The sequence below is a fragment of the Tachyglossus aculeatus genome, chromosome 6 (assembly GCF_015852505.1).
Source record: "Tachyglossus aculeatus isolate mTacAcu1 chromosome 6, mTacAcu1.pri, whole genome shotgun sequence".
NCBI lineage: Eukaryota > Metazoa > Chordata > Mammalia > Monotremata > Tachyglossidae > Tachyglossus > Tachyglossus aculeatus.
The window spans coordinates 10,054,392-10,067,899 of record NC_052071.1 but is presented as its reverse complement, the minus strand read 5'-3'; the positions used below and the strand labels follow the sequence as shown (position 1 = coordinate 10,067,899).

Sequence of the window (13,508 nt, the reverse complement as noted above, 5' to 3'; positions counted from 1 at the left end):
TTATGCCGTCAAGTCATTTCCGACTCATAGTGACACCACAGACACATCTTTCCCAGAACACCCCGCTCTCCATCTGCCATTGTCCTGGTAGTGTGTCCGTAGAGTTTTCTTGGTAAAAATACGGAAGTGGTTTACCATTGCTACCTTCCATGCAGTAAACTTGAGTCTCCATCCTGGATTTTCTCCCATGCCGCTGCTTCCCAGCACGGGTGAGTTTTGACTTGTAGCAGATTGCCTTCCACTTGCTAGCCACTGGCAAAGCTAGGAATGGAATGGGTAGGCCTCTGCCTGACTCTCCCTCTCATACCCGAGACTGGTAGAGTACTGGAAACTCTCCAGGTGCGACCCTGAGAGGGGTCAGCCCCTATAGGGACTCTTTTTTTCTTGCCCTTCCAATCTTATCACCTGAGTTTCCCCATTGTATCCTAGACATTCTTCTTGGAGAAATACAGTGAAACAAAGCATTACCGGGCTGTAGTTTGACATCAAGGCAGCCCTGCTGGTGGGTTTATTGGGGGAATTTTTGTCCATTCACTTGTATGTATCACTTCTCTCCCCACCTAGACTGTAAATTCATTGTGGGCAGGGGATATGTCTACCAACCCTGTTATATTGAACTCTCCCAATCACTTAGCACAGTGCTGTGCACACAGGAAGTGCTCAAAAAATATGATTGATTTCAGTTCAATCCAGCTGTCACCTAAGTATAGACGGAACTGCTGGGGACATAGGTTCCTTAGTCGTGACGGACTTGATTCCTATACAGCCCTACAGGATTCTTGTGAGTGAGGTCAGGTGCAATTGACACTTTGGAAAATTTGTTGATGGTTGTTTTTTTGTTTTCCTTCCTTGAATTGCTGCCTTCTCTGAGGAGTTGAAAACATAAGAGATAAATGAAAAGAACATAGCTATTTTCTTTTTCCATAACTCTTACATAAAACTACTGAAACATGCCATGTAAATTATAGCTTTCTTTCTTTTTCCATAATTCTTAGACCAAACCACCCAGTGTTTTTAAAGAATTTATGAGAACGGAATGCTTATGCCATTGGTAACCAGATAGAGAGTGCTGAATATTCATGTCGGCCTCTACCCCTCGAACTAGAATCACACACTCAGGCCCAGGTCTTTCTTCTGCCTATAGTGAAATTGCCAGCCAAATTTTAAGAATTGTGAGTCAATTGTAATAATAATTAATAATTGTGGTACTTGTTAAAGGCTTTCTGTGTGCTTAGCACTGTTCTAAGTGCTGGGGTAGATACTAAGTTAATCAGGTTGGACATCTTCCCTGTCCCACATACATGGGGCTTAGTCCCCATTTTACAGTTGAGGTAACTGAGGCCCAGAGAAGTGAAGTGACTTACGCAAGGTCACACAGGAGACAAGTTAGAATTAGAACTCAGGTCTTCTGACTCCCCAGCCCATGCTCTATCCACTAGGCCATGCTTCTCAATGAAGAATTTGTGGTGACTTCTGTTTTAGAAACACTGCGGGAGCCATCTATTACTGATATTTAGAGAAAGTCCAAAATGCAGACTAAACAAAAAAAGGATATGAGCAGAAGCTCATAAATCATCAAAGAGAAAAATTTGTGTTTTCATGAATTATGATTAATCCCAGCTCTACAACTTGCCTGAGGCCTGACTTTGGGCAAATCAGTTAACTTACCAATGCCTCACAGGACCTGGGTTCTAATTCTGGCTCTGCCATGCACCTGCTCTGCGGCCTTGGGCAAGTCACTTAACTTTTCTGTGCTTCAGTTACCTCATGTGTAAAATGGGAATAAGACTGTGACGAGCCTTAAGTGGGACTAATAATAATAATAATAATCATGATGGTATTTGTTAAGCCCTTACTATGTGTGAAGCACTGTTCTAAGCGCTAGGGGGATACAGGGTGATCAGGCTGTCCCATGTGGGGCTCACAGTCTTATTCCCCATTTTACAGATGAGGTAACTGAGGCACAGAGAAGTTGTGACTTGCCCATGGTCACAGAGCGGACTAGTGGCGGAGCCGGGACTAGGACTACATTCAATTTATCTTGTATCTACTCCAGTGCTTAGTACAATATCTGTCATATAGTAAGCACTTACAAACACCTTGAAAAAATGCAGCAAGATCCTTTCATAAAGGAAGAGTTTTCTGCCTACTTTTTATCAACCTTTTCTTCCCTATTTCTAGTGTGGAAAGGCGTTCCTTAACTTCAAATACTAAAAATACTAATACCAAGTATTTGGGATAATTTTGTTGTCTCTGATGATATCAGTGAGAAAGGACTGAATTGCTCTTTTAGGGGAGCTCATTGACGTTTGGGTTCATAAGGGCTGAGAAAATAGGCCAACAGTACCCTCGTAGTTTGAAAATTAATGTAGGTCCCAGAAATAGGCTGTCTCTTCTCACTTTAAGCATCGGAAACATTGCTTCCCAGGTCCACTAATGTTTTCCCAGGATTGAATTACCCACCGAAACAGTCACTCAGGATGTTACAATTGATGTATCAGAGAAACACTGAATAATCAAAGAAAAGTCTCTTACCCCTGCTGTTTGTTAAATTTAAGTTCAATTTCTATACTTGAAAAGATTTTCACTGTTGGAGTCTGGGGGTTAATCACAATTGAAAAAAATAATTGAAGTATTTATTTTATTCCTTCTTATTAATTTCTGCAAAAAAGAAAAATGAAAGCCCCCACATAAGGATTTTCAACCAAAAAGCACTATCCAGGGGATTTTTAAAAGGTATGAAAAAGTGACATACAACCTAGAGTTGAAAGACTTGGTATAGTATATTCCATTTCTATTATTCCCGATTTTTTCTTAAATCCTTAATATACAAACCATATTTTTACCAGCATATAAGAAATAATTGGTTGTTACATGCCAAGAATGTTAAAAAGTAACTCATTTTTCTGGAGCTTTTCTAGAGAATAATATCAATCAGTAGCCTTACTGACCATCTTGTGTATGCAGAGCACTATACTAAGCAGAGTACAATAGAAATAATAGATATGATACTTTCCCTTAAGGGGTTTGCAGTCTTGTGGGAGAGGCAGGCATTATTTGTGCAGTTCACCAACCCTCCTTTTGTAAAGGCAGGCAGAAATTTAGTAGGTTTGATAGCTCTCTGAAGAGACTTGTTAAGGTCATTTCGTTCCGGCTTCACAGTAAAAGATTGGACTAGATTGGTGCTCCCCAACCTCTTTGTTCCAAGACAGTCTGAAGGGCTGAGTAGAGCCTGTTGGCACAAACACCTCGGCCTCCCTGCTTCTGCTTCCTCCCCACCCACATTAGGAGCTCGTGGAAATGGGGTGATAGATGGCTAGAGAGTTGAGGACCACTCTTTTTATACCCAGTGGATCTTGGAATGGAAGCTCCTAAGATCATGCCTATGGAAACTGGATAAAGATCACCTCCGTGGTAGTACTTGTGAGATTGCCAGGTCACATTGTTAATGAATCCGTCAATGGTATTAATTGAGCACTTACTGTGTACAGAGCACTTTATTAAGGGCTTGGGAAAATACAATTCCACAAAGGTGGTAGGCGCGATTCCTGCCCTTAAGGAGCTTACAGTCTACTCAGGTTTAAGAAAAACCCAGTCAGATTTCCACAAGGTCTTTCTTTGACCTTATTTCCATGACTGAATCAAACATCCGATTCATTGCACTTTGTTGATTAGCTTTCCTGCTCCTGAGCCAAGTTTCTCCTGTTGAAATCCTCTCCTGTGGAATGGATGTGTGTCCCATAGAAGTCAGTGAGCAATGAGCATTGTAGCCTAGTGGATAGAGCTCGGGCCTGGGAGTCAGAAGGACTTGGGTTCTAATCATGGCTCCGCCACTTGTCTGCTGCATGACCTTGGGCAAATCATTTAACTTCTCCCTGCCTCAGTTACCTCAGCTATTAAAAAGAAAAATGGACAAAGATCCTCAATCTGCCAACTCTATTGTATTGTACTCTCCCAGGCACTTAGTACAGTACTGTGCACACAGGAAGAGTTTAATAAATATGATTAATTGATAATTAAGATTTTATCAATAAGAAATTAATTTGTTAGGTGAGGGGCAAGGATTGATCTGCTCTTTCACCACCTCCAATCATTTCCTATCTGGATCAAGAAGGGAAAGAAGCGATTTCTTTTCCCCTGTGACCACCAGTCATACCTCTGTCTGTGGCTTAATCCTCACCTGGCCTGTTCCTCGAAGCATGCAAGTCCCAAGAAGTTTGAGTCCCCATCCCACCTTCGACCCCTACCCGCCCTTTTAAAAAAAATAATGGTGTTTTCTAACTCTTATTATGTGTTAGGCACTGTACTAAATGCTGGGGTAGATACAAGTTAATCAGGTTGGGCACAGTCCCTGTCCTACATTCATTCATTCATTCAATCGTATTTATTGAGCACTTACTGTCTGCAGAGCACTGTACTAAGCGCTTGGGAAGTACAGGTCGGTAACATATAGAGATGGTCCCTATCCAACAACGGGCTCACAGCCCCACATGGGGTTTACAGTCTTAATCCCCATTTTACTGATGAGGTAACTGAAGCCCAGAGAAATTAAGTGGCCTTCCCAAGGTCACCCAAGAGCCTGGATTAGAATCCAGGTCCTTCTGGCTCCCAGCCCCACGCTGTATCCACTAGGCCATGCTGGTTCCTAGAGACAACGTTCAGCGAGGTCTCCCATTTTCTGGCAATTATCCCAGAAGCATGAAATGGTAGTTTCTGAGTAGTAAGTGGTTTTAGTTTTATTGGTATTTTTTTCCTATTTTTGAGTTAATCACCTCACTCTGATATTCCTTGAATGGCATCTGACAGCTTTGAGCTATGCTTTCAGGGAGAGTTTCATTCCAAATTGTTAGATTTGTACCCCACGGCTTTGAATTTGTCACCTTTAGAGAAAGCATTGACAGGAAAAACCATTAAGAACAAATTACTCAGATTTTTCTCAACAGTGAAAAGAGCAGTGTCTTTTGGATGTGTTTGTGTCTCTTACAGGAAGTGAAACTTTAATAAATCAAACTTCTGTTTTGAGGAGCAACAGTTGCATTGCGACACAGTTGCTTTCAATCTGATGGCACTTACAGAGAACAATGATCTTTTTTAAGTGATAGATCATCATATGTTTCCTCCTTCCTACTTAGCCACAGCGAGACCTCTGCCAGCACATTTCTGAACATCCAATTAATAGTTGACTAAACAGAAGAGAGAAGGTGAGTTGGCCATGGGATTATGGGGCTTTTTCCATCCCTTTATTTCTAGACGAAAATGGTCAAACTCAGTTGTGCATAAAACTCAAACGGAGTAGGTGGCGTGTTATGAGCTATTGCAATTCTTTGTGCTATATTTTTTTTAGCAAGGTGAATATTTAATGTTGATAGGTGTGAGAGTTTCATTCGATATAAATATTTTTTGTCAATACCACTAAAATTCTGTGGCAGTGTTTTAATGGGATTTTAATGGAATGCCTTCATTTTAATATAATTGGAGCTCCCCTAGGGCCAGAAATATGGGGCTTAGCCCAATAGCAACTTCCACTCTGACCTGAGCACTTTCTCTTTTTATGGTATTCTCTAAGTACTTACTATGTGCCAGGCACTGTACTAAGCGCTGGGTAGATACAAGGTAATCACGGGTCCCTGTCCCCTGGCCATGAAGCTGTGTGGCCTAGTATCAAGAGCACGGGTTTGGGAGTCAGAGGATGTGGGTTCTAATCCCAGCTCCTCCACTTATCTGCTGTGTGACTTTGGGCAAGTCACTTCACTTCTCTGTGCCTCAGTTACCTCATCTCCTCATCTGTAAAATGGAGATTAAGACTGTGGGCCCCATGTGGGACATGGACTGTGTCCAACCTGATTAGTTTTTATCTATCCCAGCACTTAGTGGAATGCCTGGGACATAATAAGTGCTTAGCAAATACCATAAAAAAGGAAAGAAAGAGAACATTCATCCTAGCAAGCCCTTTGGGTTATTTTTAATGGGATCTAAAAAGTCATGCAGCATAATTAGACCTTTGTCATCATAGATTTCTCCTGAATACATTTTTCATAAAATATATCCTACAAGAAAGATTATGTTCTAGAATATCATTGATCCATATGACATTTGGAAAATCATCCATGGTGCTTAACACAATAAGTGCTCAATAAATTGATTGATTGATTGATATGGAAATCAAAGTAGTCTGTAGCAACCATTCTGATCATCATGATCCTAAAATTCAGATTGTTTTCCTGTAGCTAGCTAAGCCCTAAAGGACAGTTTAACTTTCTGACAAATAAGGGTGACTATAAAAAACTGTAAAATTTCCATTTTTCCTTAGCTTGGAAACCATACTTGAATGCTTGGATGAAATAAACTATCCCCTAATGGAGGAATGAAACAAAATAGAATAAAGTGTCCTTAAACATCTTTGTTTCTGACCAGTTCCACCAAGTGAGAAATGTCCTCAAACATATTTGTTTCTGACCAGTTCCTCCAGGCGAGAGCCCTAGTGACCCCTTTTGCTGCCTTCTTGGAAACTCGGGCATTAAAGAGACTGTTATATATACAGACATCTGGTTTAGGTAATGCTCTTTTAAATTGCCACTGACTCCTTGAATGGATGTACAAAGACCACCCAGAGCCCAGCAGATTGGCAACCTTTTATTAGGTCAGTGCCTCTTTTGCAATACCAGTTGGACAAGCAGGCAATTTATTAAGTTCCTAATGTGGGCTGAACATTGTGTTAAGTGGTTGGGAGAGTACAACATTAATAGGGACAATAACTGCCTTAAGGAGCTCATTATCTAGAGGAGGAGACTGACGCTAAAATACAGATAGGAAGAAGAAAAGTGAATATTTAGGTGAGTAGAAAGGGTATGTACAAAGTGCTACTGGTGGTTTTGAGTACATAAGTGCATGGATGGCACAAAGTACTGGGGTGAGTCATAATTGGGCAGATCAAACCTGAAGAGAGGAGAACTTAATCAGAGTTGAGTTCTTGGAGATGTGATTTTAGAAGGTCTTTGAAGACAAGAGGAGCAGTGATCTGGTGGAAATGAAGGGAAAAAGAGTCCAGACAGATGGAAGGGTGTGAGCCAGGGGTGCAAGACAGGAGATACGTGAGCAGGACAACAGAAGGGACACCCTGGGGTTTCAGCCTTTAAAGACCTTTATGTTTAAACTCCCCCGGTGAAGCGGTACCTCAGCTGGAGAAGACGTGGTGAAAAAATGCTCTAACCTTGTTTTAGTAGTCTTTGCTTTTTGTCTACAATTTGAACTCCTTCCCTATGAGATATTTAGGGAGCACGACGGGTATAAGCTTATGATTCCAGGCAGTAGCCCGGGGTGATAATAGAATGAGTGCTCAGAAATGTTTCCAAATTTGCATTTTAATATTGTGGGTGAACTGGAATCGGTGCACTGATAACTGATCTACAAAAGGAAAGCTGATACGGGCATTGACCCACAGTGGTATACTTGCTTTGTACTTTTAGCGTCTCTTCAACCCAAGGCAATGACACACTTAGAGTGCCATTGCTCTGCACATCCAGCCCATGAACAAACAACTTGATGAACTGTTCATCATTTAAAATGTGAATGTCATCTGGATGAGTGATGATCTTTGTTTATTCAATCGGTCATATTTTTGAGTGCTTACTGTGTGCAGAGCACTCTTCTAAGCACTTGGGAGAGTACAGTACAATAGACTTGATAGATGAGTTCCCTGCCCACAGTGAGCTTACTATCTAGAGGACTGTATTCATTCTTTGCACATCCTTAGTTATTGAATGAGTTTTTAAAACACGATCATATAATGATCATCTTGAAATCAATCCCAGTACCCTCATCAGTTCCCAATTTGGACCGAGTTACTAATTTAATCCTTTTCCCTCCTTTTTATAAACTTTATCACCACAAGACTGTGGACTTCTTCAAGGCTTTGATCCGGTACGAAGAATAGTTTACTTTGGGACCCAGTAATCCGATAAGAATGATTCCAGAAATAACATGGATTTTATTTATTCAGAACACCAAACAGTATAATGTTTCTAATACATTCTCAAGAGCCATTACTCTTGCTCTGTAGAAAGCTTTTACTCATCACCTGCAAAATTATTCTATCTGCTTGAAGGGCTTTATTGCAGTTTGTGCTGGGAGGAATGTAAGTAGCTACTATGTGATACTTTTCTATCAAACAAGCGTGGAATATTTATGCAACAACTAGGTTCTCGAGAAAATTAGTCCAACTGGAGTTCATTATCATAAATGTGAGGTTCATTCCATCAGCTGCACTACTGATTTCAGATATTGGTTATTTTTTGAAGAAGAAGAAGAGTTGGCAGAGAAGGCAGTGTTTGTGTATCTTTAGGTCTGCATATCTCTCTTCCTGCACCTTGTAGCCTCATTTCAGTTTTGTTTCTGTTTTTTAATGATATTTGTTAAGTGCTTGCTATATGGCATTCACTGTGCTAAGTCCTGGTGTAGATAACAAGCTAATCAGGTTGGACATAATCCATGTCCCAGAGTCTTGATCCCCATTTTACAGCTGAAGTAACTGAGACACAGATCATCAATCATCATCATCAATCGTATTTATTGAGCACTTACTGTGTGCAGAGCACTGTACTAAGCGCTTGGGAAGTACAAGGGCAACATATAGAGACAGTCCCTACCCAACAGTGGGCTCACAGTCTAAAAGATAAGTTGAGTGACTTGCCCAAGGTCACACAACAGGCAAGCGGTGGAGCCAGAATTAGCAGCTTCTTCAACAGCTTACAGGAAGCATCTGTTTCCACTGCTGATGCTTCCGGGATATTTTATACGCCAGCCATTTTGACCCCAAATCCCTTCCATTGTAACCTCATGTCCAACTGTCTTGTCAACAAGCATAAACTTTTCTCTTCATTGAAATGCTTCCATGCTTCCGTGGACAAAAAGAGAATTAGGAATTTCAGCATGTTATCCTCCCAAAGGATATTAGAGCAGACTCAGCAGAGATTGTTTTAATGATCTTTACAGCTGTGGTAGTCCTGGAGCCAAATTTTTGATTTTCATAATTGAATATTGTCCATTTCCCATGGACTTTTGGGCCAAATTAATAAGAATAATATCCCTTTCCTGTTAATTTAGATAGTCTTTGTGAGAAACGTGTAGCTCAAACATGCTGCACGGTGATAATTTACCAGTTTGTTTCTTTCCCCACTGCTAGAGAAGAGTAAAACAAAACAGCCTTGCAAGTATAGCCAAATTAAAATGTTTAATCATTAGAAAGTAGCATTAGTGGAATCACAATGAGCAACATTTATGTAATTTTAAAAAAATCTGTGTTAAGAGGTTATTTTGGAGCTTTAAAATATTGAAAATAATTCTGACTTACAGGCTATCGAGACCTACCTCATCCGGAAATCCAGTAGCGGTCTGACTTACATTGCTGAGTGGAAAGGTGGCCTCCTGGAACACAAAATGGGTCATCTGACTTGCTTTTCAGGAGGCATGTTTGCCCTCAGCGCAGATAGCGCGCCTAATGACAAAACTGGACATCACATTGAACTTGGGGCCGAAATTGCTCGCACATGTCATGAGTCTTATGACCGCACAAGTGCCCTATTAAGAATTCCTTAATGCTTGTTTGAAATGGTTGTATTTAGTTCTGTGAAGAAAATGAAACTACTGATGTAACTGAATTCCTGAAATTGATCAGCAATAATACTGCCGTAAAAAATGCTTAAATTTACTACAGGGTTTCAAGGATAAAGAGAGTGATAGATGAGCAATTGCCATTTACCTCCCGTTTTAAAGAGGCTTTGCAACATTCTAGAGAAATACAGTTTTGTTCTTGTCCTTGTCATATATGTATCCCAGAGCTGAGTATAGTACTTGGCACATAGTAGGCACATAACAAATGCCACCTTGATAACTGAGGACACTGCTGTCCTGATAGTTTGTCCTGCCTCAGTTAGAATAGATTGGAATTTATACTTGGTCTCTGTATTTCCTGGTTAATGCTTCAATCCCTGTGCCCCAGTACCATGATGGGAAAAGAAAGCATGGAGCACCACTCTCAAAAGTTGAAATTTGAAGTTTTGGAGTGATTACTGTGTGCAGAGCACTGTACTAAGTGCTTGGGAAAGTACAGTATAACTGAGTTGGTAGACACATCCCCTGCCCATATCGAGCTTACAGTCTAGAGGGGGCTAGCCCAAATTTCAGTTGAATCAGCGAGAAGTGGTCCTCCCAGCCCATCACCTGAGCAGCTTAGGGGTTTCATTTTGGTGATTGGCAACTCAGAGGTGAAAGTAGGGTTATTTGAAGAGTAAGTGTGCACTCTTAACATGCTAAACCCCATTCCTCAATCCATTTCCCACAGATGTGAAACTGGGACCTGAAGCATTCAGATTTGATGGAGGTGTGGAAGCTATTGCAACCAGACAAAACGAGAAGTATTACATCCTGAGGCCTGAAGTTCTGGAGACCTACATGTACATGTGGAGATTGACTCATGACCCCAAATGCAGAAAGTGGGGCTGGGAAGCTGTAGAGGTATCATCTGCATTTCGATTGGCTACTTTTAATTAAAGTTGGGGCATGCTGGGAAAATGCCTATAGTCTGGTAGAGACCTTGGGCAGGGTGTGTGTTAGTTGTAGTCCTAACTGTGATCACTTCTTCTCTGGGGCATTTATTTTTCCCAGTCAAAACAGTTTAATTCCTATTCTCCTATCTCTCTTTGCTATCAGAGATGAAGTACTAGGAGCACAGTCATTTTCCTAAGAGGATGGCTGGATATAAAATTGTTCTTCTACACTGTTGTTGCTCATGTAATTGAATTTGATGAGGGGATGGGAAATTCATTTTGACTGAAATGCATTGTTAGAATTTACCACCCCACATTTTCCCCATAAGAGTTAGATTGTGGTCCTAATTGAAAAGTATCCTATGGGTTATTTTTTGGCTGTAATAAATTATTTTTTAAGAGAAACTGAAACAGATCTGTACAGAATATGAACAGATAGTAAACTTCCAGTATATCAGGCCCAAGAAATGGCCTATGTTCTTTTATTCTGAAAATTCTCAAAACTGAGTGATCCAATTCAAAAAAGGCGAGTCGATCCAACAACAATTATGCTTTAATATTAGCCAAAATAAAATACCAAAACATGAAAAATACACTTTATATCCCATTGCATAACTAGTGGTAAGATAAAAAGTGAGTGTAAAATAAAAGACCTCTTCTCCTTCCCTGCTGGTACTGGCCTGTAGCTCCAAAGCCCTGGGAATAGAAAGTAGATTGCTAAACTTGATGAGGAGCAGGGATTGGAGATTTATATTTGAAAATTCCCCTGAAAGTTTGAAGCCTCGGAACTCTTAAGGAAATCTCCTTAGGTGTTCTCAGCCTTATTCACCTCAACTAGAAACCAAACATGAGTTCTAGTCTGGGTTTCTGCTTCCAGCACCAATTTTCTGGGCTTCCTCTGAGGCAGGTTACTTCACCTCTTCCTTTAGATCACTTCGATCTGAAAACTTTAGGGAATTTGTATAGTGTGAAAATTTGAAGGTACCTTATAATAATAATGATATTTGTTAAGCACTTACTTTGTGCTAGGCACTGTACTAAGCACTGGAGTGGATACAAACAAATCAAGTTGGACACAGTCCCTGTCCCTTGTGGAGCTCACCATCTCAAACCCCATTTTATAGATGAGGCAACTGAGGTACAGAGAAGTGAAGTGACTCGCCCAAGGTCACACAGCAGACAAATGGCAGAGCCAGGATTAGAACCTATGACCTTCTGACTCCCAGACACATGCTCTATCCATCGTGCCATGCTGCTTTTTCATCTTCTCTACATTGTCCTAGATACCTAAAGCTATCACCCAGCTCCTTTCCTTCCCCTGACAGGATCTCTCCTCCACCTGTAGACGATAAACTTGTCGTGGCCAGAATAATGTCTAACAACTCTACTGTACTCTCCCAAACACAGTTTTCTGCACATAGTAAGCACTCAGTAAATACCCCTCCCTGAATGAATCGATTAATGAACATTAGGACCACTCCAGGCCAGACTTGCTGCCTAGTCTCCACTGAAGCGGTTAATGTTTGTTCAACACCTTCCTCTACTCGTGATTGTTTTTTTCAAAGGACTCTTTCACTGTCAGGAAGAAAAAGGAAAAGCAGCTGAAAATGAATGTGAATAGTGCTACAGCACCATTTTCTCTCCTCTTGCTAGAGGATTGTGGGCAGGGAATGTGTTCACCAACTGTTTTATTGTAGTCTTCCAATTACTTGGTACAGTGCTCTGCACATAGTAACTGCTCAATAAATACCGTGGATTGATTGAGGGTCCCTGAGAGCGGAATTTAGGGGTGGTGGACTTTTCTGGAGCCATTTTAGGGACTTTAATCAAAACGTGATCTCTTCTTAACTGTCATTTTGAACTTTACCATTGCCTAGCTGAGCTTACTGGGGAAATCTGATATTTCAGTCACTTCTGTGATGGTCTTTAAATCAGTTCTCTAAGTGCTTTTCTCAATTCCGCAAGATCTCAGCTAAAAAGCCATTTATGCCCTTTCCTTTAAAGTGAAATCGATATTCATCCATGAGGGTTGATTTTGGTGATTTGAGTGACTTACTAGGACTCTTCTGTGGTCTCATCCAACTCAGTAACTCTGTGATCACTGTTCTTGACATTTTAGTAAGCTCCTATTCACTTGAATCTCTACGCCTTAAGCACTTCGATTTTCACCCCACTCCATAGCACTTCTGTACATACTCATCTAAGATTTATTTTAATGTCTGTCTCCCCCTTTAGTCTTGTAAACTCCTTATGGCCAGGGATCGTCTCTACCACCTCTATTATATTGAGCTTTCCCAAGCGCTTAGTTCAGTGCTCTGCACATAGTAAGTGTTCAAGCAGTGAGAAGTGTTCAAATGTGAGAAGCAGTGTGGTCTAGTGAGTGGATAGAGCATGAGCCTGGGAGTCTAAAGGACCCGGTTCTAATCCCAGCTCCATCACCTATCTGCTCTGTGACCTTGGGCAATTCACTTAACTTCTTTGTGCTCGTTGCCTCATCTGTAAAATGGGGATTAATACTGTGAGCCCAGTTTGGGACTAGGAAGGTATCTAATCTAATTATCTTGTATCTGCCCCAGTGCTTAGAACAGTGCTTGACACATAGCAAGCACTTAACAAATACCATAAAAAATATAATAAATACCATCGATTGATTAATTCTCCATGTTCTGGAAACTGAACTGTCTGGAGTCCATCAGAGGCAGGTCTCTGGTCTTGGGGATTTTATTTCTCAAAAGCACAGGAGGAATTATTTGAGGCTATACCAGAAAGCCAGGTTTTCTTTAGTAATGCTACCTCCTTGTGCTTTTCAGAGTTTTCTTGTAAAAAAAAAAATCCATTAGGCATGACCTTTTGCTGGAAGAATGAGATGAAAAGACTGCGTTTTAATGAAGTCAATTAGTATCTCAGTAAATCATTGATGAATCCAGTTAATACCTCCCCATTCAGATGGTATCTCTCATCAGT

At 40.8% G+C, this 13,508-nt stretch overlaps 1 non-coding gene across 1 annotated transcript; it reads right to left on the bottom strand.

The window, feature by feature from the left end:
- Nucleotides 1-219: 219 nt before the first annotated feature.
- Nucleotides 220-357, bottom strand: LOC119930327. Its single transcript, XR_005451805.1, has one exon. It is a non-coding gene; the product is annotated as a small nucleolar RNA SNORA7 (small nucleolar RNA).
- Between the last annotated feature and the right edge of the window lie 13,151 nt (nucleotides 358-13,508).